The 24,683-nt window shown below is 38.9% G+C and overlaps 2 non-coding genes across 2 annotated transcripts; both read right to left on the reverse strand.

Annotated features, from left to right (window-relative positions):
• Positions 1-24,134: 24,134 nt before the first annotated feature.
• LOC127098735 (small nucleolar RNA R30/Z108) lies at positions 24,135-24,234 on the reverse strand. Its single transcript, XR_007793435.1, has one exon. It is a non-coding gene; the product is annotated as a small nucleolar RNA R30/Z108 (small nucleolar RNA).
• Positions 24,235-24,294: 60 nt separating this feature from the next.
• Positions 24,295-24,399, reverse strand: LOC127099492 (small nucleolar RNA Z107/R87). Its single transcript, XR_007793988.1, has one exon. It is a non-coding gene; the product is annotated as a small nucleolar RNA Z107/R87 (small nucleolar RNA).
• Positions 24,400-24,683: the final 284 nt, after the last annotated feature.

Here is a 24,683-nt window from a genome sequence, read left to right on the forward strand (position 1 = left end):
TTTCAGCCAGGAGGATGAAGATGAAGATTATGAGAATGAACAGTACTCTCCAAAAGATGATAAGTATAAGTTGCTGGAAGAACGTATGCTAGCTATGGAGGGTCAGAAGGCGCCCAGTCCGGATTTCGAAAGCTTGGGTCTGGTCTCTGGTGTGCTCATCCCCCGCAAATTCAAGGTCCCCGCTTTCACTAAGTATGATGGGGCATCTTGTCCTCAGATGCATCTGAGATCTTATGTGAGAAAGATTCAGCCATATACCACTGATAGGAAGCTATGGATCCATTTCTTCCAAGAGAGTCTATCTGGCACACAGTTGGAATGGTATTATCAGCTCGAGAGCTCTAACATCCGCACCTGGACTGATTTAGCAACAGCTTTCTACAAGCACTACCAGTACAATTCTGAATTAGCGCCTACTCGGCTACAGTTGCAGAATATGACCATGGGATCTAAAGAAGGCTTCAAAGAATATGCTCAAAAATGGAGAGACTTGGCTGGCAGAGTCAAACCCCCTATGACTGATCGAGAATTAGTAGACATGTTCATGAGCATGCTGACTGGCCCATTCTACAGCCATCTATTGAGGAGTTCCTCATTGGGTTTCACTGAACTTATATTAACAGGTGAACATGTTGAAAGCGGCATTCAAAGTGGAAAGATACAGGCAGTTACCTCTGATCCTCCGGAGACTCCTAATGTCATCACTGCTCCTCTGCCTAATCATGACGAGACTGTTAATGTTGTGGAAGATGCTGATAACGATTATGACTTGGATAGCTGGATTTTCCCAACAATTGGTGACGGACTCGACAATTGGAAGGCTGAAGACACTATCCTGATTTCCTTTAGTCAGGAGTAATTGTTATTGCTATTTTAGTGTTTCAAGGCATTGTGTCTATGCCCGGGGCACAATAGCTAATGTTTCAAGGGTTTTGTCATTTTCATAAGCATATTCATATTCAATAAATCAATGGACCTTTTGCATTCAAATATTGCGCTCTTTATCTTTCCTGTCATCTTTCAAACAAGCTATGTTTTCTTGCACACACTCACGTAACAAGTCGCCGATCCATATCCACTCTGGATCCTGTTGATAGTAATTCTGCTACTGTTCATTATGACTTTGAAAATCCGATCTACCAAGCCGAGGATGGAAGTGAGGAAGATTGTGAAGTACCTAGAGAGCTTGCCAGACTACTGCAAGAAGAAAAGACTATTCAGCCGCATGGGGCATCGATCGAAATCGTAAATCTGGACCACGTCGCCCGATTTAGCTCCCATTTGACCGCTACTTGCAAATCCATCTCCAAATTACTGAGACAAAATCAAGAAATATCTCCAAGAACCTTCAATTCTGATGCCACCAGTTGAAGGAAAACCTCTGATCATGCGTTTGACCGTGTTAGAAAATTCAATAGGGTGCGCTGGGGCAACATGACGAGTCTGGTCGAAAAGAGCATGCAATATACCACCTTAGCAAAAAGGTACCGACTGTGAAACAAGATACCACAGCTCGAGAAAGCTTGCTGCGCTTTGGCCTGGGCTGCTCGCCGACTAAGACAGTATATGTTGAACCATACCGCTTTATTGATTTCTAAGATGGATTCTATCAAATATCTATTTGAGAAACCTGCTGTCTCCTGAAAGAGCTATCACTGATAATGGTGCTAATCTGAACAACAAGATGATCACTGAACTCTGCTCGCAGTTCAACATAAAACACCATAATTCCGAAGGGGCGACTTGGTAATAAAGCGTATCATTCTACCACAAGGTGATTCTAGAGGCAAATGGACTCCCACATACGAAGGGCCATTTGTAGTTAATAAGGTATTCTCTAGTGGAGCCATGATGCTTGCTATAGTGGATGACAAAGAGTCCCCGCATCCCGTGAACACGGACATAGTTAAAAAATACTACGCATGTACACCCGGCAAGTCGAAAACCTGAAAAGGCGGCTTGGGCAAAAAAGGGTATCCTGGTGGACTGAAAACCTGAAAAGGCGGTCCAGGCAAAAATTAGGGACTAAAGCGTATGACTATGTCTCGTTCTCGGTCTGCTTCACCCAAGTCAAAGGGACTGAACAAGCCAATCACTTTTATCCGACAGCAGGAGATGAGAGGCCTGAAGACATAATGACAGTAGTGGAATTAAAATCAATATGACTTTTTCTGCATAGCTTTCTCTTTGTTTTCTTGACGATTTCCTCTTACTAGGATTTCTGTCTCCTTGTACACGAATTGCCTGTTTATAGGCCCTCTTTCAAAATCAATATAATTTCATTTCCAAAAAGATGCTTTTGTTTTTACCTTCTCTGTTTTGTTTGCGTAAATGTCCATTGATTTAATTCGAATTAATATATGCGTTTGAACATGATTGATGTTTACCGAAAATACATGCATGAAATAGCAATAACAGTTACCGAAAGACTTTAGGATCGAGGATAAGGTCTAACCATGCTTTCCAACAAGTCCGGTTACAAATCCTGCTCCCCAGCAAAACCAGTTATTCCCCAGAAGAAATGGGTATCACCCGACAGACTGATCATCTCTTCCATCCCCCAGCCAGGCTCTGTTGAGTGTTTCCACCATCAGACAGAAATCAAGTAGCCCCCAGCTAAGAAAGGGTCATCAATACAAATATCTCCAACCAGAATATGGGGATTTATTTTTCCCCGACAAAAGTTTCAGACACATAATCCATTCATGCATCATTTCGCATCATATACATGCATACATTGTTCGCATTTATTTTCAGGAGCATAAAACATCTCATGCATCATGACATGGCATAAAGCTAACTTTGTTTTTCAGGTTAATTATCCTCCTGATACCGTCAGAGTAAAGATCCATTCAGACGGACATCTTTATCGATTACATTCAAGATTCAAATACATCTTTCAGATATAATCCATATGAACATACTCGGATAAGCACTCTGATATCCTCCTAATGGTGGCATCTCTAAAGCCCACCCCAGATATTTATTGCAAATACAACATATACAAATGTTATCAGATTTAGCCTAGCGTACAGTTCATTCTGGTTCAGCTCAACATATGGCTCCTACAACTCAAATGCGATCTAACGTACGATCCATTCTGACCTTCAGCAACTCCGATACGGTCTAACGTACGACCCATTTGGATCTTCAAATCCTCAGATACAGCCTAACGTACGGCTCATTCTGCAACTCCAATACGGTCTAACGTACGACCCATTTGGATCTTCAACTCAGATACGATCTAGCGTACGATCCATTCTGATTCTACCTTCGTCAGATACAGCCTAACGTACGGCTCATTCTGCAACTCCAATACGGTCTAACGTACGACCCCTTTGGACCTTCAAATCCTCAGATACTGCCTAGCGTACGGTACATTCCGGGGTGTAGTCTAGCGTACAACTACTTTCTTCTTCAGATACAGCCTAACGTACGACTCATTCTGCAACTCCAATACGGTCTAGCGTACGACCCATTTGGACCTTCAAATCCTCAGATACTGCCTAGCGTACGGTACATTCCGGGGTGTAGTCTAGCGTACGACTACTTTCTTCTTCAGATACAGCCTAACGTACGGCTCATTCTGCAACTCCAATACGGTCTAGCGTACGACCCATTTGGACCTTCAAATCCTCAGATACTGCCTAGCGTACGGTACATTCCGGGGGTGTAGTCTAGCGTACGACTACTTCCTTCTTCAGATACAGCCTAACGTACGGCTCATTCTGCAACTCCAATACGGTCTAACGTACGATCCATTTGGATCTTCAAATCCTCAGATACTGCCTAGCGTACGGTACATTCCGGGGTGTAGTCTAGCGTACGACTACTTTCTTCTTCAGATACAGCCTAACGTACGGCTCATTCTGCAACTCCAATACGGTCTAACGTACGACCCATTTGGATTTTCAAATCCTCAGATACTGCCTAGCGTACGGTACATTCCGAGGTGTAGTCTAACGTACGACTACTTTCTTCTTCAGATACAGCCTAACGTACGGCTCATTCTGCAACTCCAATACGGTCTAACGTACGACCCATTTGGATCTTCAACTCAGATACGATCTAGCGTACGATCCATTCTGATTCTACCTTCATCAGATACAGCCTAACGTACGGCTCATTCTGCAACTCCAATACGGTCTAACGTACGACCCATTTGGATCTTCAACTCAGATACGATCTAGCGTACGATCCATTCTGATTCTACCTTCGTCGGATACAGCCTAACGTACGGCTCATTCTGCAACTCAGATACGATCTAGCGTACGATCCATTCTGATCTTTCATCCCCAGCGAAGTCACCCGCCTAATGGATAACTCATTCTGCTACTCAGATACGATCTAGCATATGGTCCATTTTGATCCTTTATCCCCAGCAGCATATGATCCATTATGATCTTTCATCATCAAACCTCCTGGATGGCATCTTTAAGCCCATCTCCATCAGGAATAACTTCTGATTAATAAGTGCAAATTTTTGGGGCATTCTAGTGTTCAATAATCTTCCACCTCCAGACCACGAATGGCGTACATACCATTCTAACTCTCTCGGTTCAAGAATATTGAACAGGGGCAGCTGTTGTAACACCCTTCTAAAATACCCCAAATATTTAATTAAAATAACAACATATCAATCAGAGTAATCATGCAATTAAGGGTGTCACACAATCACTTCACACCATTCGTCATAATATTTAGTCATGCTCATTATTTAACTCAAAACATAAAGTATTGCACAATACGCAGCGGATAGAGATCAAATCGGTCATTCAAAACATGTAACACATTACATGTAAAATGGTTCACAACCAACACCAAAACATTTAAACATCCCGTCCCGATGTTACATCTATCAGAGCATGACCCACTAAGGAGACTACACTAGACTCCAAGCACTAGCTTCTACTCAATCACAGCTCGTTACCTGAAAAATAGTTGTAAGGGTGAGTTCCTCAATCGATATAATAAGCATTATAGAATATAATGTCATGTTAAGTAATTTAACACATTAATCACCCTAATCGTATCACACATTCAGTAGCGGCACATCAACTCAATTATCATACTCAATACCAACACAATTCATACTCATGCTCAATGCCAACACAAACACACGTATAACATTGGAATACATCCATTCATATTATACGCCACACATATATTATGCAATGAGACTCCATGCATGCGGTACCGACTATTCGTGAACATATAGTTCAACTTCACCGACCAATCCAGGTACGGCTACCAAGCTCACTAGTCCCACTCATTTGAGACCTAGTGACTCACATCACTAATTCCTCACCATGGGAATTAGCTACCACCCCAAGGGCCATGCTATGTACGCTAATCACCTAGCATGCAAACATCAACAACAGTCCAAAATGACCAACATCACTAATTCCTCACCATGGGAATTAGCTACCACCATAAAGGCCACAATATGCATGCTAATTCACCTAGCAATGCAACATCATCAACAATAATCCACAATGGACATATGCTCACACTCTAAGCCATAAAACAGTCCATTCACAAATACATGCATAATATATACATTCACAACATTATGCATATCATCATACATCATCAACCCATGTATCAAAACATCATATCATGTCAAATAATTATTCACAGTATTAGCACACTCTACTAATACTCTTACTGCTTAAAACAACGGGAATAATCCATATTACATCGTACACCAATATAGGCAAACCCTCAATCAAGTACACAACATTTAAAAAGCCAATTTTTCCACTCTGCAACAGTGTTAACCGGTTAACGCCCTGGGTTAACCGGTTAACGCAGCACAAACAGCAATATCTCAGCAATCACAACAGTGTTAACCGGTTAACACCCTGGGTTAACCGGTTAACGCAGACAAAATAGCAATTTTACACAATACAACACAGTGTTAACCGGTTAACACCCTGGGTTAACCGGTTAACGCAAGACAGAAAGCTGTTCCTGCGCTAACACAAGGCAGAATGCAGAATTCTCCGCATTTTCCGCCGTTGGAGGACTCCCGGACCTCCGATTCCAATTCCGTAACAAGCTATACGTCCAGCAAATTACGACTCACACGACTATCTATTCAATTACAGTTTTTAACACAGTTTATCCAACGTAATTTTCAGCATTCACAATCCCAATTAGGGTCAATTCAACGGTTTATCACTACCCATTACATGCTAACCTATAATACCCATTAAACGACGATAAACCCCCCTTACCTGAGTTAATCCGGCAATCTCTAAGCTCCGAGCTCTTCTCTTCTCCAATCTTCTTCCTCTTGCTCTGCCTCTTTGCCCTTTCTCCACTTCCTCAATCGCTTCTCTGTTTTCTCTGTTTCACGTGAAAACTCTTTTTACCAAATGGAACTCTTTTTCCTTATTTCCAACTTATATATTTTCCAATAATTATTATTTCAATAATAATAATAATAATAATCCAATAATTCCAATTATTTAATTAAATTAATAAATATAATATTAACTTAAATTAAATAATTATCTTATTTTTATCGGGGTGTTACAACTCTCCCCCACTAAAAGAGTTTTCGTCCTCGAAAACATACCTCAAGCGAATAACTCCGGATAAGACTCCTTCATCTGACTCTTCAGTTCCCAAGTCACATTGCCACCTGCTGGTCCTCCCCAAGCTACCTTCACCAAGGCAATTGTGAATGATTCTTTACCTTGAATTAATTTTTAATGATAGCAAATTGTGTGATCATCATCCAAATGTTGGTTGTGCATTACACTACATGATACATTTGTGTTTTATTATGTTTTTCATCCCACACTATTGTTGCATAACTGTACATATAGACCTACATTGATACTTCCCTTCAAATAACAATTAAAATGCATTTGGTGTCAGTATGCATCAATACATAAGCCTCTGCGTCGATACATACAGCATGTGATAAATCACAAAACATTTTTGTTCAGTATGCATCGATGCATACGAGTCATGCATCAATACATGAAAGGCAAAAGACTCTATGCATCGATACACACGATTCCTGCATCGATACATGACTTATTGAAACAGCCTGTGTATCAACACATACGCATCAGGCATCGATACATACTAGTGAAATAATCACATGCATCGATACACACGACTTATGCATCGATACATGATTAATAAATTTCACCAAAAATTCACATAACTTACAGTATGCATCGATACACACTCTTATGCATCAATACATAAAGTTGTTTTATGTTATAACAGCAACTGTTTTGCAGCATATATATGACAGGTCATGACAGAAGTAAAAATACGAATTCATTGAGGGAAAACAATTGAACACAGATCAAAAGCAGTGTTGGAGCAATTGTTTGTGAGCACATAGAAACCTGAAAGAGACTTCATCTTCTTCATCTTCTCAATCACTTTTCTTCAAGAACATTTACATATAACCATTCTTGTTCTTTGGATTAAAGAAGCATCGAGATAACGTTCAGTGGTACGATCAAGGATCTAGCTGTGGTTTGCAGTGGAACGATCGAGGATCTAGCTGAGTCGAAGATTGAAGGGGGTTTCTAGGAAAAACCTACTGGTTTGTCCTTCAAGAACTGGAGTGTTCTTGAGGGTTTGGGAGTCACATTTGCAGAACATATTCAGCCGCAGCGTTGCGTTTGGAGATCGGGGGATTTCGCAAGCAGGTCGTGGAACCGGTGAATTGTTTGCAACTTTGTGCAGGAAAATCTTGATCGAGCTCAGATCAAGTGAAGGTTTATACAAGAAGAGGTTCTTAGAGTTTAGAATTCTGTCTTTGTATCATAACCTTGTATCAACGGATTCGGCAATAATTGATAATCAAAGTTCTCAATTTCATTTGAAATTGAGAGGGAGACGTACCCACACGCGAGGACGACGTGGGGAACTTCCTTACCAAATCTCTGCGTATCGTATTCTTACCTTACTCCTCTTTACGTTTTTCAAACTGTTTTCGCAACTTCAGTTAGTGTGTGGTGATTGTTTCTTTTTCAAGATAGCAGTGGCAAGAAAACTTTAATCAAACTCCATTGCTGTTCATTAACGATCACATACACACCAACTGTTTGATAAAACGGTTAGCTAGATTTTATTCATTGGAAATAGACTTTAATGATAAGTGCATTCAATTAGTTAAAATTCTGGTGTGATTTGTTTCTGTCATTCTCATTAAAATCCAGCAATTAAACTTGTGTGTCCGGCTTTCTAGTAGCGGTTCAGAATAGACGGAAGTTGATTCGGGACTGATTTTTCCGCCAACTTTGAAAACTCTAATAAAACGTTAAATCCGTTAAATTTTAAAGAGGTGATCTATTCACCCCCCCCTCTCGATCACTAGCCACACCGTCTAACAAGTGGTATCATAGCGCCGGTTCGCTGGTGCTCTGTGGCTGCCTGTAACAGTATGGATTCTGAACCAAAGGGGGCGTATAATAGAGCGCCTATTTTCAACGGTGAAAATTACGGCTACTGGAAAGACTGCATGCGAGTTCATATAAATTCTGTGAATAGGCTAGTATGGGCTGCCATTGAAAATGGTCCTTTTCAAATTACAATGACAAATGCGGCTGGCGCCATAGTTCCTAAACCAGAAGCTGATTGGAATGAGAAAGATGAGAAAAAGTGGTCGTGTGATTGGAAAGCTCGAAATATACTAATTTTAGCACTTGGTGTTGATGAGTATTATCGAGTATCCCATTGCACGACAGCTAAAGAAATGTGGGATGCTTTAGAAGTTGCCCATGAGGGTACGACTGAAGTAAAACAGTCCCGCACTAACACACTTAATCAAGAGTTTGAGCTCTTTCGCATGAAACAAGGAGAATCTATCTCCGACATGCAAAAGAGATTCACTCATCTCACTAATAGGTTGAATGCACTTGGAAAACCTGTTTCCAATGAAATTGCTACTAATAAAATTCTGAGGTGTCTTAGCAGGGAATGGCTACCTAAAGTAACAGCTATCAAGGAAGCCAACGATCTAACGACACTTACGATTACAACTCTGTTTGGAAAGCTGGAAGAACATCAGCAAGCATTGGAAAGTCTTGAAAAATATGAGAACAAAAGTAAGAAGGAAAAGGAGAAGAAAAGAGACAAAGAGGGAGAGAAGAAGCCAATAGCTCTTGTGGCCTCTAGCTCTAAGTCCTCACGAAAAGAGCAAAGTGACAATGATTCTAGTAGTGACAAAGATTCGGATGATGAGGAAATGAGACATTTTGTAAGGAGATATAATAGATTCATTCGAAAGAATGGAGTCAAGCATTCCGACAAAAATCTCATGAAGTTTCGAAGACAATCTACAGATTCAAAACATGAAGAGAATAAGAAGAGTAGAGGAAGAGGATCTTGTTTTAACTGTGGTAAATCTGGACATTATAAAACAGATTGTCCTATGAAATATAAGGATCAAGGAAAAGCTCCACCAAAAGGGTACAACAAACAAAGAAGAGCTTACATTGCATGGGAAAGTGATAGTGATTCATCAAGCACACAAAGTTCAAGTGATAGTGATGAAACCGCAAATCTGTGCCTTACGACTCACACCAAAAATCTGTCCTACCACAAGAAGAAAAACAATGACAAAAAGGTAAAACAAGCCTATTACAATAATTTCTCCTCTATGTCTTTTTCGGAACTAAAAATAGCTTTTGAAAAACTGCATAACGAAGCTGTAGATGCTTTTAAAAGACTATCTTCCGACAAACATATTTTCTCTTTTTTGGAAGGTAAAGTAAACAAAGCTGAAATTGATTTAGAAGCATTGAAAACTAGTATTGCAGAAAATTCAAAAACTATTGACATTGACGGATGTAGTAGAGTTAGGTATTGTGACGCTTGTTATATTTGGCAAAAAGAGGTAAACACTCTTAAGGTCAAATTAGAGAAAGCGCTACAACCTAAAGTTACTTATGTCGTTGACCCCAAGTTGTTTAAGAAGTCATTAAATCCTCCATATGCAAAATACTCTTTTATTCTAAAGGATTCAATGAACAAGAAACAACAAACACATCATCATGGTTTATGTCACTATTGTTGTCGTGCTGGCCATACCATTGAGAAATGCAAGTTTAGGAGATTTCTTGTTCCTAAAGGTATTTATCAATGGAAGCCAAAAGGCAACCATGTTAGCACTTACCCACTCGGACCCAATGAAAATTGGGTACCAAATTCTCTCTTTTGATATTGTAGGATGAGTGCCTTGCTTCCGTAGATAGAAGATGGTTTCTTGACAGCGGCTGCTCAAGGCACATGACCGGTAACATATCGCCTTTCATAGACTTCAAAGCAAAGAAGAAGGGATATGTTGCTTATGGAGACAATAACAAAGGAGCTATACTCGGCAAAGGTAGTGTAGGTAATCCCTCTACCACTACTATTTCTAATGTCCATTTAGTAGAGGGGCTTAAACACAACTTGCTAAGCATAAGTCAATTGCGTAACAAGGGTTATAAAGTTTCTTTCACAAAAACTTGCTGCATAATTGAACATGCTGAACAGAACATTGTGTTTGAGGGAGTAAGAGTAAATAATATAATAAGCATTTACTTACTGTTGAAGAATATGTCTATGTTTCTTTTGATGAGTCTTATCCGAAAAATGTCGGAAAAGGTATTTCTTTTGATGACGCAGGTGTATCTACAGAAGACATACTCAAGGAAGCTGTTGAGGAAACTGATCAGTCCAAGACAGCTGCTCATGAGAAGGAGGAAGATACCAGTCATGAAGAAAATGAGGAAGAAAAGACAGCTGATGTGAAGGAGCTTCCAACAGCTTTGAAATCCTCAAAAGATCATCCCATTGACAACATCTTGGGAGACATTTCAAAGGGAGTAATGACCCGTTCTAAGATAAGTAACTTTTGTTCTCACTTCGCCTTTGTTTCACAAGTAGAACCTAAAAATGCCAAAGAGGCCTTGATTGATGAATTTTGGCTAATGGCCATGCAAGAAGAGTTTAATCAATTTAAAAGAAATGACGTTTGGGAACTTGTCCCTCGTCCGCGAGATCATCATATCATAGGTACTAAATGGGTTTTTAGAAATAAGCTTGATGAAAACGGAGTGATAACTAGGAACAAGACACGTTTAGTAGCACAAAGGAAAGCACATCCTTTTAGTTCAAGTTTATGTAGACGATATAATTTTTGGTTCAACTAACATACACTTGGTCGAAGAAGTTTCTAAGGTTATGCAGGGTAAATTTGAGATGAGTCTCATGGGGGAGCTGAAATACTTCCTAGGAATGCAGATAAAGCAACTTGATGAGGGTACAGCAGTATGTCAAACAAAATACTGCAGAGAACTACTCAAGCGCTTTGGAATGAATGACTCAAAATCAATTGACACCCCTATGCCTACCAACGGAAATCTGGATAAGGATAAGCATGTTTCTTCTTATTTTTATTATGCCTCACCCTGGTTACTAAGTTCGTTTTAGATGACACTTATCCATCACAAGATTACGCCAACAGAGGTAATATCAATCCTTTCTAAAATTTTCTTACTGCTAAGTGGTTGTGTATGTTAGAACAGATGTTCTTACTCTTGTTGATATAAATTTGACTGCATATATTGTTTGCCTATATTGTTTGCACATTAAAAATCTGACTTATAAATCTTCCTTGGACATACCCATCATGACATAGTGCATAATGCATATCCATACTGCATCAAAAGTCATTAAAAGCTGGTTTGGCATCATTATGCATCGACACAAAACATGTATGCATTGATCCATATATTCTGGATTTCAATTTCTTTTAACCAACTGGCTCAGGATGCATCGATGCATCCATCGCATGTATCGATACACAAACCTGTTATAAACAAAAATGAATGATAGGCATCGATCCATGGCCATTTGCATCGACACATACTGATGCTATTTGAATTAAATGCATTTCATCTCATGCTGCTCAAGTCTTATTTGAACTGTTGCACAATATATGGTTTAGCTTATGTAATTCTTAAACTCGTTCATACTGCTTATATGCTTATAACCTTCTCTTTACTTCTGATGTTATTACCCTTATTCGTCATTCTTTGTGAATGATTCTTTACCTTGAAGCTTCATTCTTTGTGATTGATAGCCTGTTATCCAATTTTTGCCATGTCCTGCTTCACTATGCTACCTTGATAGATCTGGTTCTTCCTCTTTTTGATGTTGACAAAGGGGGAGAAAATGCAGATATGCACAAATTCAGGGGGAGTATCACACATCTTGCCAAGAATTTGCCATCATCAAAAAGGGGGAGTTTGTGAATGATTCTTTACCTTGAATTAATTTTTAATGATAGCAAATTGTGTGATCATCATCCAAATGTTGGTTGTGCATTACACTACATGATACATTTGTGTTTTATTATGTTTTTCATCCCACACTATTGTTGCATAACTGTACATATAGACCTACATTGATACTTCCCTTCAAATAACAATTAAAATGCATTTGGTGTCAGTATGCATCAATACATAAGCCTCTGCATCGATACATACAACATGTGATAAATCACAAAACATTTTTGTTCAGTATGCATCGATGCATACGAGTCATGCATCAATACATGAAAGGCAAAAGACTCTATGCATCGATACACACGATTCCTGCATCGATACATGACTTATTGAAACAGCCTGTGTATCAACACATACGCATCAGGCATCGATACATACTAGTGAAATAATCACATGCATCGATACACACGACTTATGCATCGATACATGATTAATAAATTTCACCAAAAATTCACATAACTTACAGTATGCATCGATACACACTCTTATGCATCAATACATAAAGTTGTTTTATGTTATAACAGCAACTGTTTTGCAGCATATATATGACAGGTCATGACAGAAGTAAAAATACGAATTCATTGAGGGAAAACAATTGAACACAGATCAAAAGCAGTGTTGGAGCAATTGTTTGTGAGCACATAGAAACCTGAAAGAGACTTCATCTTCTTCATCTTCTCAATCACTTTTCTTCAAGAACATTTACACATAACCATTCTTGTTCTTTGGATTAAAGAAGCATCGAGATAACGTTCAGTGGTACGATCAAGGATCTAGCTGTGGTTTGTAGTGGAACGATCGAGGATCTAGCTGAGTCGAAGATTGAAGGGGGTTTCTAGGAAAAACCTACTGGTTTGTCCTTCAAGAACTGGAGTGTTCTTGAGGGTTTGGGAGTCACATTTGCAGAACATATTCAGCCTCAGCGTTGCGTTTGGAGATCGGGGGATTTCGCAAGCAGGTCGTGGAACCGGTGAATTGTTTGCAACTTTGTGCAGGAAAATCTTGATCGAGCTCAGATCAAGTGAAGGTTTATACAAGAAGAGGTTCTTAGAGTTTAGAATTCTGTCTTTGTATCATAACCTTGTATCAACGGATTCGGCAATAATTGATAATCAAAGTTCTCAATTTCATTTGAAATTGAGAGGGAGACGTACCCACACGCGAGGACGACGTGGGGAACTTCCTTACCAAATCTCTGCGTATCGTATTCTTACCTTACTCCTCTTTACGTTTTTCAAACTGTTTTCGCAACTTCAGTTAGTGTGTGGTGATTGTTTCTTTTTCAAGATAGCAGTGGCAAGAAAACTTTAATCAAACTCCATTGCTGTTCATTAACGATCACATACACACCAACTGTTTGATAAAACGGTTAGCTAGATTTTATTCATTGGAAATAGACTTTAATGATAAGTGCATTCAATTAGTTAAAATTCTGGTGTGATTTGTTTCTGTCATTCTCATTAAAATCCAGCAATTAAACTTGTGTGTCCGGCTTTCTAGTAGCGGTTCAGAATAGACGGAAGTCGATTCGGGACTGATTTTTCCGCCAACTTTGAAAACTCTAATAAAACGTTAAATCCGTTAAATTTTAAAGAGGTGATCTATTCACCCCCCCTCTCGATCACTAGCCACACCGTCTAACAAGTGGTATCATAGCGCCGGTTCGCTGGTGCTCTGTGGCTGCCTGTAACAGTATGGATTCTGAACCAAAGGGGGCGTATAATAGAGCGCCTATTTTCAACGGTGAAAATTACGGCTACTGGAAAGACTGCATGCGAGTTCATATAAATTCTGTGAATAGGCTAGTATGGGCTGCCATTGAAAATGGTCCTTTTCAAATTACAATGACAAATGCGGCTGGCGCCATAGTTCCTAAACCAGAAGCTGATTGGAATGAGAAAGATGAGAAAAAGTGGTCGTGTGATTGGAAAGCTCGAAATATACTAATTTTAGCACTTGGTGTTGATGAGTATTATCGAGTATCCCATTGCACGACAGCTAAAGAAATGTGGGATGCTTTAGAAGTTGCCCATGAGGGTACGACTGAAGTAAAACAGTCCCGCACTAACACACTTAATCAAGAGTTTGAGCTCTTTCGCATGAAACAAGGAGAATCTATCTCCGACATGCAAAAGAGATTCACTCATCTCACTAATAGGTTGAATGCACTTGGAAAACCTGTTTCCAATGAAATTGCTACTAATAAAATTCTGAGGTGTCTTAGCAGGGAATGGCTACCTAAAGTAACAGCTATCAAGGAAGCCAACGATCTAACGACACTTACGATTACAACTCTGTTTGGAAAGCTGGAAGAACATCAGCAAGCATTGGAAAGTCTTGAAAAATATGAGAACAAAAGTAAGAAGGAAAAGGAGAAGAAAAGAGACAAAGAGGGAGAGAAGAAGCCAATAGCTCTTGTGGCCTCTAGCTCTAAGTCCTCACGAAAAGAGCAAAGTGACAATGATTCTAGTAGTGACAAAGATTCGGATGATGAGGAAATGAGACATTTTGTAAGGAGATATAATAGATTCATTCGAAAGAATGGAGTCAAGCATTCCGACAAAAATCTCATGAAGTTTCGAAGACAATCTACAGATTCAAAACATGAAGAGAATAAGAAGAGTAGAGGAAGAGGATCTTGTTTTAACTGTGGTAAATCTGGACATTATAAAACAGATTGTCCTATGAAGTATAAGGATCAAGGAAAAGCTCCACCAAAAGGGTACAACAAACAAAGAAGAGCTTACATTGCATGGGAAAGTGATAGTGATTCATCAAGCACACAAAGTTCAAGTGATAGTGATGAAACCGCAAATCTGTGCCTTACGGCTCACACCAAAAATCTGTCCTACCACAAGAAGAAAAACAATGACAAAAAGGTAAAACAAGCCTATTACAATAATTTCTCCTCTATGTCTTTTTCGGAACTAAAAATAGCTTTTGAAAAACTGCATAACGAAGCTGTAGATGCTTTTAAAAGACTATCTTCCGACAAACATATTTTCTCTTTTTTGGAAGGTAAAGTAAACAAAGCTGAAATTGATTTAGAAGCATTGAAAACTAGTATTGCAGAAAATTCAAAAACTATTGACATTGACGGATGTAGTAGAGTTAGGTATTGTGACGCTTGTTATATTTGGCAAAAAGAGGTAAACACTCTTAAGGTCAAATTAGAGAAAGCGCTACAACCTAAAGTTACTTATGTCGTTGACCCCAAGTTGTTTAAGAAGTCATTAAATCCTCCATATGCAAAATACTCTTTTATTCTAAAGGATTCAATGAACAAGAAACAACAAACACATCATCATGGTTTATGTCACTATTGTTGTCGTGCTGGCCATACCATTGAGAAATGCAAGTTTAGGAGATTTCTTGTTCCTAAAGGTATTTATCAATGGAAGCCAAAAGGCAACCATGTTAGCACTTACCCACTCGGATCCAATGAAAATTGGGTACCAAATTCTCTCTTTTGATATTGTAGGATGAGTGCCTTGCTTCCGTAGATAGAAGATGGTTTCTTGACAGCGGCTGCTCAAGGCACATGACCGGTAACATATCGCCTTTCATAGACTTCAAAGCAAAGAAGAAGGGATATGTTGCTTATGGAGACAATAACAAAGGAGCTATACTCGGCAAAGGTAGTGTAGGTAATCCCTCTACCACTACTATTTCTAATGTCCATTTAGTAGAGGGGCTTAAACACAACTTGCTAAGCATAAGTCAATTGCGTAACAAGGGTTATAAAGTTTCTTTCACAAAAACTTGCTGCATAATTGAACATGCTGAACAGAACATTGTGTTTGAGGGAGTAAGAGTAAATAATATAATAAGCATTTACTTACTGTTGAAGAATATGTCTATGTTTCTTTTGATGAGTCTTATCCGAAAAATGTCGGAAAAGGTATTTCTTTTGATGACGCAGGTGTATCTACAGAAGACATACTCAAGGAAGCTGTTGAGGAAACTGATCAGTCCAAGACAGCTGCTCATGAGAAGGAGGAAGATACCAGTCATGAAGAAAATGAGGAAGAATAAACAATCTTTGACTTCTGACAAGTCAAACAAGAATAAACAAAACTCGCAATTTCTCTTTTCATTCCCGGCCACCAAAATAACTTTTTCAAATTATGATACATCTTCGTAGCTCCAGGATGAATACTCAAGCCACTACGATGTCCTTCCTCAAGGATACTCTTCTTAAGTTCGGTAACATCCGGAATACACACCCGATTACCAAATTTCAAAACACCATTCTCATCAACTTTGAATTCTCCACCTTGACCTTGATTCACTAAAGTCAACTTATCAACCAAAAACACATCGGATTTCTGACCCTCTCTAATCTCATCCAGAATACCACTCGTTAACTTCAACATTCCCAATTTAACACTATTGTGAGTACTCTCACACACCAAACTCAAGTCTCTAAACTGCTCAATTAAATCCAACTCTTTAACCATTAACATAGACATATGTAATGATTTCCGACTCAATGCATCAGCCACTACGTTTGCTTTACCCGGATGGTAATTCAACCCAAAGTCATAATCCTTCAGAAACTCTAACCATCTCCTCTGTCTCATATTCAGCTCTTTCTGATCAAACAAATACTTTAAACTCTTATGGTCACTAAAAACCTCAAATCTTGACCCGTACAAATAATGCCTCCATAACTTCAGAACAAACACCACAGCTGCCAACTCTAAATCGTGCGTCGGATAGTTCCTCTCATGAACCCTCAGTTGTCTCGAAGCATAAGCTATAACCTGCTCATTCTGCATCAACACACCACCCAAACCCAACAATGAAGCATCACAGTAAACCTCAAATGATTCCGACGAACTCGGTAATATCAGAATAGGAGCACTAGTCAACCTTCTCTTTAACTCTTGGAAACCTTCTTCACATTTTGAGTCCCAAACAAACGCTTGCCCATTTCTAGTCAACATCGTCAATGGTAACGCCAACTTAGAAAATCCCCCAATAAATTTCCTATAATAACCTGCAAGTCCAAGAAAAGTTCTTATCTCAGAAACTGACTTCGGAGCTTCCCACTTAGATACTGCTTCTATCTTAGAAGGATCAACAGCAACACCACCTCTTGAAATCACATGACCAAGAAAACTAACTTCTTCTAACCAACAACACCGGTGCACCCCACGGTGACACACTCGGACGAATAAATTTCTTATCCAACAGATCTTCCAACTGACTCTTCAATTCAGTTAACTCCACAGCAGACATACGGTACGGAGCCATCGATATCGGCCTAGTACCAGGTACCAAATCAATCGAGAACTCAACTTCACGCTCTGGCGGTAATTTGTTCACTTCTTCAGGAAACACATCAGGAAAATCGCACACCACGGCTAGATCGCAATTCACCAGTTTATCTTTAGCCTCCCAAAGTCGCTAACAGCAGAAACAACTCTGCCCCATCTGCTACTGCCTCATTCACCCGCCTTGCTGACAGAAACAAACTCTTTTCTTCCTCAATCTCAGAAAAGATCACAGTTTTATCAAAACAATTGATATAGACTCGGTTAAACACCAACCAGTTCATACCCAGAATAACATCAATCTGCACAAGTGGAAGACACACTAGGTCCATCCTAAAGTCTCTACCAAAAATACTCAAAGGACATTTTAAACAAACTGAAGTAGTAGTCACTGAACCCTTCGCAGGAGTATCAATCACCATACTTCCATGCATTCAAATATCTCTAATTTAAGTTTCACAGCACAATCCAAAGATATAAAGGAATGAGTCGCACCAGTGTCAATAATAGCTACAAGAGAAAGTCATTAATATAACACGTACCTCGGATCAAACGATCATCTGCAGAAGTCTCAGAACCCGATAAAGCAAAGACCTTGCCTTCCGACTGATTCTCTTTCTTCGGCTTAGGACACTGTGGACTGATATGACCCACCTCTCCACAATTGAAACAAGTCGCAGTCTTCGACCGGCACTCTGCAGCCAAATGACCACCTTTTCCACACTTGAAACACTTCCTCTCAGCACTGGTACACTCATGGACACGATGTCCAGCCTGACCACATCTGAAACACTTAGCAGGAGCACTAGAGTCTCCCCCACTAGGTCTCTTCATCCCACTCTGTCTCTGGAAACCTCTGCCAGCTGCATACGGTTTCCCACGATCATTCTGATTCTTGCCTTTCCTATCAACCCTCTGCTGATAGCTTCCCGCTCTGGCCTTGGTATCCTGTTCAAACATTCTGCAACAGTCGACCAAATTAGAAAACACTCTAATCCGCTGTTACTCAATAGCCTGCTTGATCTCGGGACGTAACCCGTTCTCAAACCTCACGCATTTTGAAAATTCTCCAGTAGCCTCATCGTAGGGAATGTAATACTTCGACAGCTCTGTGAACTTAGCAGCATACTCAGTAACAGACCGATTGCCCTGCTTCAATTCTAAGAACTCTATCTCTCTCCTTCCTCTGACCTCCTCTGGAAGGTACTTCCTCAGAAATCTCTCTCTGAACACCACCCAAGTGACCTCAGCACTCCCGGCAGCTTCCAACTCAGCGCGGGTAGCAACCCACCAATCATCTGCTTCCTCTGACAGCATATGCGTACCGAACCTGACCTTCTGGTTATCGGCACACTCAGTCACTCGGAAGATCCTCTCGATCTCCTTCAGCCACTTCTGAGCACCATCTGGATCGTATGCTCCCTTGAACATTGGAGGATTGTTCTTCTGGAACTCACTCAGTTGACGAGCAGCTCCCATTCCCACAACATTCGGATTTCCCCCAAGTACTCCAGCTAGCATACCCAGAGCCTCAGCAATCACAACATCGTCTCTACTTCTTCCAGCCATCTCTATTCCGAAAGCCCAAAAAGCTAAACAATAAGTACTGATAGGGTTACACAACACCTATCCCGTACAGGGGAAACAGAGTAATTACGACTCGACTCGACCGACTATGCTCTGATACCACTAATGTAACACCCTTCTAAAATACCCCAAATATTTAATTAAAATAACAACATATCAATCAGAGTAATCATGCAATTAAGGGTGTCACACAATCACTTCACACCATTCGTCATAATATTTAGTCATGCTCATTATTTAACTCAAAACATAAAGTATTGCACAATACGCAGCGGATAGAGATCAAATCGATCATTCAAAACATGTAACACATTACATGTAAAATGGTTCACAACCAACACCAAAACATTTAAACATCCCGTCCCGATGTTACATCTATCAGAGCATGACCCACTAAGGAGACTACACTAGACTCCAAGCACTAGCTTCTACTCAATCACAGCTCGTTACCTGAAAAATAGTTGTAAGGGTGAGTTCCTCAATCGATATAATAAGCATTATAGAATATAATGTCATGTTAAGTAATTTAACACATTAATCACCCTAATCGTATCACACATTCAGTAGCGGCACATCAACTCAATTATCATACTCAATACCAACACAATTCATACTCATGCTCAATGCCAACACAAACACACGTATAACATTGGAATACATCCATTCATATTATACGCCACACATATATTATGCAATGAGACTCCATGCATGCGGTACCGACTATTCGTGAACATATAGTTCAACTTCACCGACCAATCCAGGTACGGCTACCAAGCTCACTAGTCCCACTCATTTGAGACCTAGTGACTCACATCACTAATTCCTCACCATGGGAATTAGCTACCACCCCAAGGGCCATGCTATGTACACTAATCACCTAGCATGCAAACATCAACAACAGTCCAAAATGACCAACATCACTAATTCCTCACCATGGGAATTAGCTACCACCATAAAGGCCACAATATGCATGCTAATTCACCTAGCAATGCAACATCATCAACAATAATCCACAATGGACATATGCTCACACTCTAAGCCATAAAACAGTCCATTCACAAATACATGCATAATATATACATTCACAACATTATGCATATCATCATACATCATCAACCCATGTATCAAAACATCATATCATGTCAAATAATTATTCACAGTATTAGCACACTCTACTAATACTCTTACTGCTTAAAACAACGGGAATAATCCCTATTACATCGTACACCAATATAGGCAAACCCTCAATCAAGTACACAACATTTAAAAAGCCAATTTTTCCACTCTGCAACAGTGTTAACCGGTTAACGCCCTGGGTTAACCGGTTAACGCAACACAAACACGCTTCCTGCCCAAAACTTAACAGTGTTAACCGGTTAACGCCCTGGGTTAACCGGTTAACGCAGCACAAACAGCAATATCTCAGCAATCACAACAGTGTTAACCGGTTAACACCCTGGGTTAACCGGTTAACGCAGACAAAACAACAATTTTACACAATACAACACAGTGTTAACTGGTTAACACCCTGGGTTAACCGGTTAACGCAAGACAGAAAGCTGTTCCTGCGCTAACACAAGGCAGAATGCAGAATTCTCCGCATTTTCCGCCGTTGGAGGACTTCCGGACCTCCGATTCCAATTCCGTAACAAGCTATACGTCCAGCAAATTACGACTCACACGACTATCTATTCAATTACAGTTTTTAACACAGTTTATCCAACGTAATTTTCAGCATTCACAATCCCAATTAGGGTCAATTCAACGGTTTATCACTACCCATTACATGCTAACCCATAATACCCATTAAACGACGATAAATCCCCCTTACCTGAGTTAATCCGACAATCTCTAAGCTCCAAGCTCTTCTCTTCTCCAATCTTCTTCCTCTTGCTCTGCCTCTTTGCCCTTTCTCCACTTCCTCAATCGCTTCTCTGTTTTCTCTGTTTCACGTGAAAACTCTTTTTACCAAATGGAACTCTTTTTCCTTATTTCCAACTTATATATTTTCCAATAATTATTATTTCAATAATAATAATAATAATAATAATAATCCAATAATTCCAATTATTTAATTAAATTAATAAATATAATATTAACTTAAATTAAATAATTATCTTATTTTTATCGGGGTGTTACAGCTGTCATATCCCAAAATTTGCCCGCTAATATTACAAGGCATTTTTAAGGCACTCCAACTTATTTTTCAAGGCATTGATCTTAAAAGAACAAGGACCCAACACACAATCCAGAAAATGGCCTAAACTGGTTTGCTCGCTAGGCGAGCAATTCCTTCGCCTAGCGAACCCTTCGCTATGCCACTCGCCTAGCGAAGCGTGCGAATAACAGAAAATTCTGGGCTTCATTCTGAGCCCATTAGGTCACAAGAAACCATTATAAATACCAACATTCCAGTCAGAAAGAGGGGAGGAGAAGGAGGAACCGGAACCCTAGTAATCAAACCTTGGAGGTCAACCAGGAGAATTCAGAGCAACCTTAAAGGAAACCCCGAAGACAATTCATCTGCACAGAGGTTATCTCCGCCCAACTCAATCCGATACCAACAGTGATTTGCCGACTCAACATTGCAATCCAATTGCAAACAGGTTTGCGTATCATTACTATTTTATGCTTCCAATCTGTAATCTCTAAATACATAATGCATCATGATTGAATTTTTGGATATGTAATTAGATTTTGCATGTGAGTTTAAGTATGCCTGAATATCCTGAATATTTGACCATGTTATTTCTATAATTGAATGCCATAGGGCGTGCAGCATGCTGAGATTGTATCGTTCTGAAATTCAAAACCCGCAGCCGCTCGCTAGCACATCGCTAAGCGAGCATGTAACGAGTATTCGCTAAGCCTTCGCTAGGCGAGGCAGAAGCGAACGGGATAGTCGCTAATATTTTGTTTGTTATGTCCTATGCGTATCTGATCTGTTCTGTGTTAATCATGCATTATCTTGCCTGACATTCATAGTGCTGTGTTTCTTTTGCGGTGTAATCCTTGATTGCACCCTGATTTGGTATTCTGACCTGTTTGCGGAATTTTGTAAAGGTCCACATATCCCTGAAAAAGATAGCTTGATAGGTATTCCACTTTATTTGTGGGATACCCTTGTGGAGATTCACCCTAAATTACTTAATTGATTTTAATGTATTAATTTCATTGCGAAGATCCACCCTAAATTACCTAATTGATTTTAATGTATTAATTTTAATGTGGAGATTCATCCTAATTACCTAATTGATTGTAAAATATGGCCTTTGAATATGTGATCTTGGACCTCTCTTTGTTACCCTATGGTATTACGATATTACGGTATTACGGTCATGTCCCCGCGAATATAGGGATACACTTAGCAAGGACCCCTCGGTTAAATCATCATGTCCCTACAAAATAAATCATAGTCCCTCGGATGTTGCCTTCGAATATATGATTTCGTCCCTCGATGACCCTTCGGTGTAGCCTACAGTTAAATGATGATTGTCCCTTCGAATGCTAAGGTATCCTTACAAATGTTGCCTTCAATGACCAATCGATGACCCTTTACATCCAAAGGATAAAACTACTTACTTCTCAATAGTAAGGACAGTTTTACCCTCATAAGGATAGGAAAAGCCCATAAAGACCTTGGGTAGGTATAACTCTTAATTGCTGACTCACAACTTAAAACATTTTTCATACATCACACTTTTCAAAACCTCCATTAGAAAATCACCACTTGGCATACATTCGTACTAGAATCATTGCCAAGTTATATTTTTCTAAACAACTTTCAAAATTAAACGAGATAAATACTTTGTATACATTCGTACAAGAATCATTACAAAGTTAAACTCTCTTTTTGAAACATTTTCTAAACAGCTCTCACACACTTTTTCAGACAAGAAAAACATAAGTGATCAAGCAATTAAGAGCCCATGGATAATCATGGATACAAAGGGTGCTAACACCTTCCCTTTGTATAATGTACCTCCCGAACCCAAAATCTAATTAAGGTCTTTCCTGTTCTTTTCCACCTTTCCTTATTGGATAAAAGAAAAGTCGGTGGCGACTTTTGCTAACCGCGACATTTGCTTTCCAAAGCAAAAACACACAAAGTCAGTTCACCGTATGACAATACTACACTTCTAACTTATTTAAACAACTTAACTACATTTTTCATATATACATACAACTCATTAAAAACATATATCCATAATAAAATCGACCCCATCAAACCATACAATATACTCCATTTTAATATTATATAATTAAATTTAATATATAATGAAGGAAAGAAACACTCCTACATTGAAAAACAACGGATATTTTTGCTCTAAGTGCGTGAATAAAGTATGATATATGCAAGTACAAAATTGTAATGAGTAATGACTTTTAGATTTGATTTATTTTAAATATTTAATGACTTTTTGAAATTTTTAAGAATACATTTGTTTCGCATTAGTTGATAAGTTTCTAAATAGCTCTAAAGATTATATTAAAATTTCAATGTGTTTGTGCTTATAGAGACATTCTCAATCCACCTCAATAGTCGTTCTAAAGTATCCAGAATCAAAAACTCAAATAAAAGAACAAAATTGATAATCAACTTCTATAAGCATTGCCAAAACTTGGGCATGTAATGAGCAAGATCGTTAGCTCGATACCTTTGAAAAAATGGCTAGTAAAATATAGTTTTCAGAAAATTTCGCATCACAATAAAAAGATAACACTGCCTACCTTGATTCTAAATGTAGTTCAAGAATCATAGTTCGAATAGAGGACAAATTTACATTAAAAAAACAAATAGAAAAGAATATTACACAATTAAAATTTATAACCACAATCTGTTAAATGAAAACATCACTGACCTCGACAATAATGAAAGCTAGATTAGCATAAAAAAATACTGTGAAAAATAGATTAGATTTCAATTCACATAAAGAAAAAAAAAGAAGGGAAAAGTTCACTCAAAGGTGGATAAATTATATAAGGTTCGATTCTGCCAGCAAATTCCCTCAACTTAAAATCAGAAGAGGGAGTTGTGTATCCTCATTGTGAAAACTAATTCTCCGTTAAATCAAAACTAAAACAAAATAGAAAAAAAGAAAAAGAAAAATAATTGAGATCGCTCAGTTCAGTGGGGTTATCGACACGCAAAGCAATCTCGTAGAGAAAACACTGCATTCTGGTCTGTTGAGCTTGAATTTAACGGAGTCATCACTGCAATCTCATCTATTTCATAAAATAACAAAACTTGAAATTCGGAAAGAAGAGAAATTGAATCTAAGAAAAGAAAAAGTATGCATATAAATGATACAACAAACAAAATAGTTTGAAATAATGATGGGTATTAAGAGTGAAGGCGATTTTGGTTTGGATAGAATCGGGGATAGAAATTAGATTTTATAGGAAGAGTGTTAGGGTTTCTGAGAAATTATCATAGCAACTGAGTCGTTGTTTTAAAACGCAATAGTTTGTTTATGGTTGGTTTGTTCATAACAATTTAATTTTT

Source organism: Lathyrus oleraceus, chromosome 6 (assembly GCF_024323335.1).
Source record: "Lathyrus oleraceus cultivar Zhongwan6 chromosome 6, CAAS_Psat_ZW6_1.0, whole genome shotgun sequence".
Taxonomy (NCBI): Eukaryota; Viridiplantae; Streptophyta; class Magnoliopsida; order Fabales; family Fabaceae; genus Lathyrus; species Lathyrus oleraceus.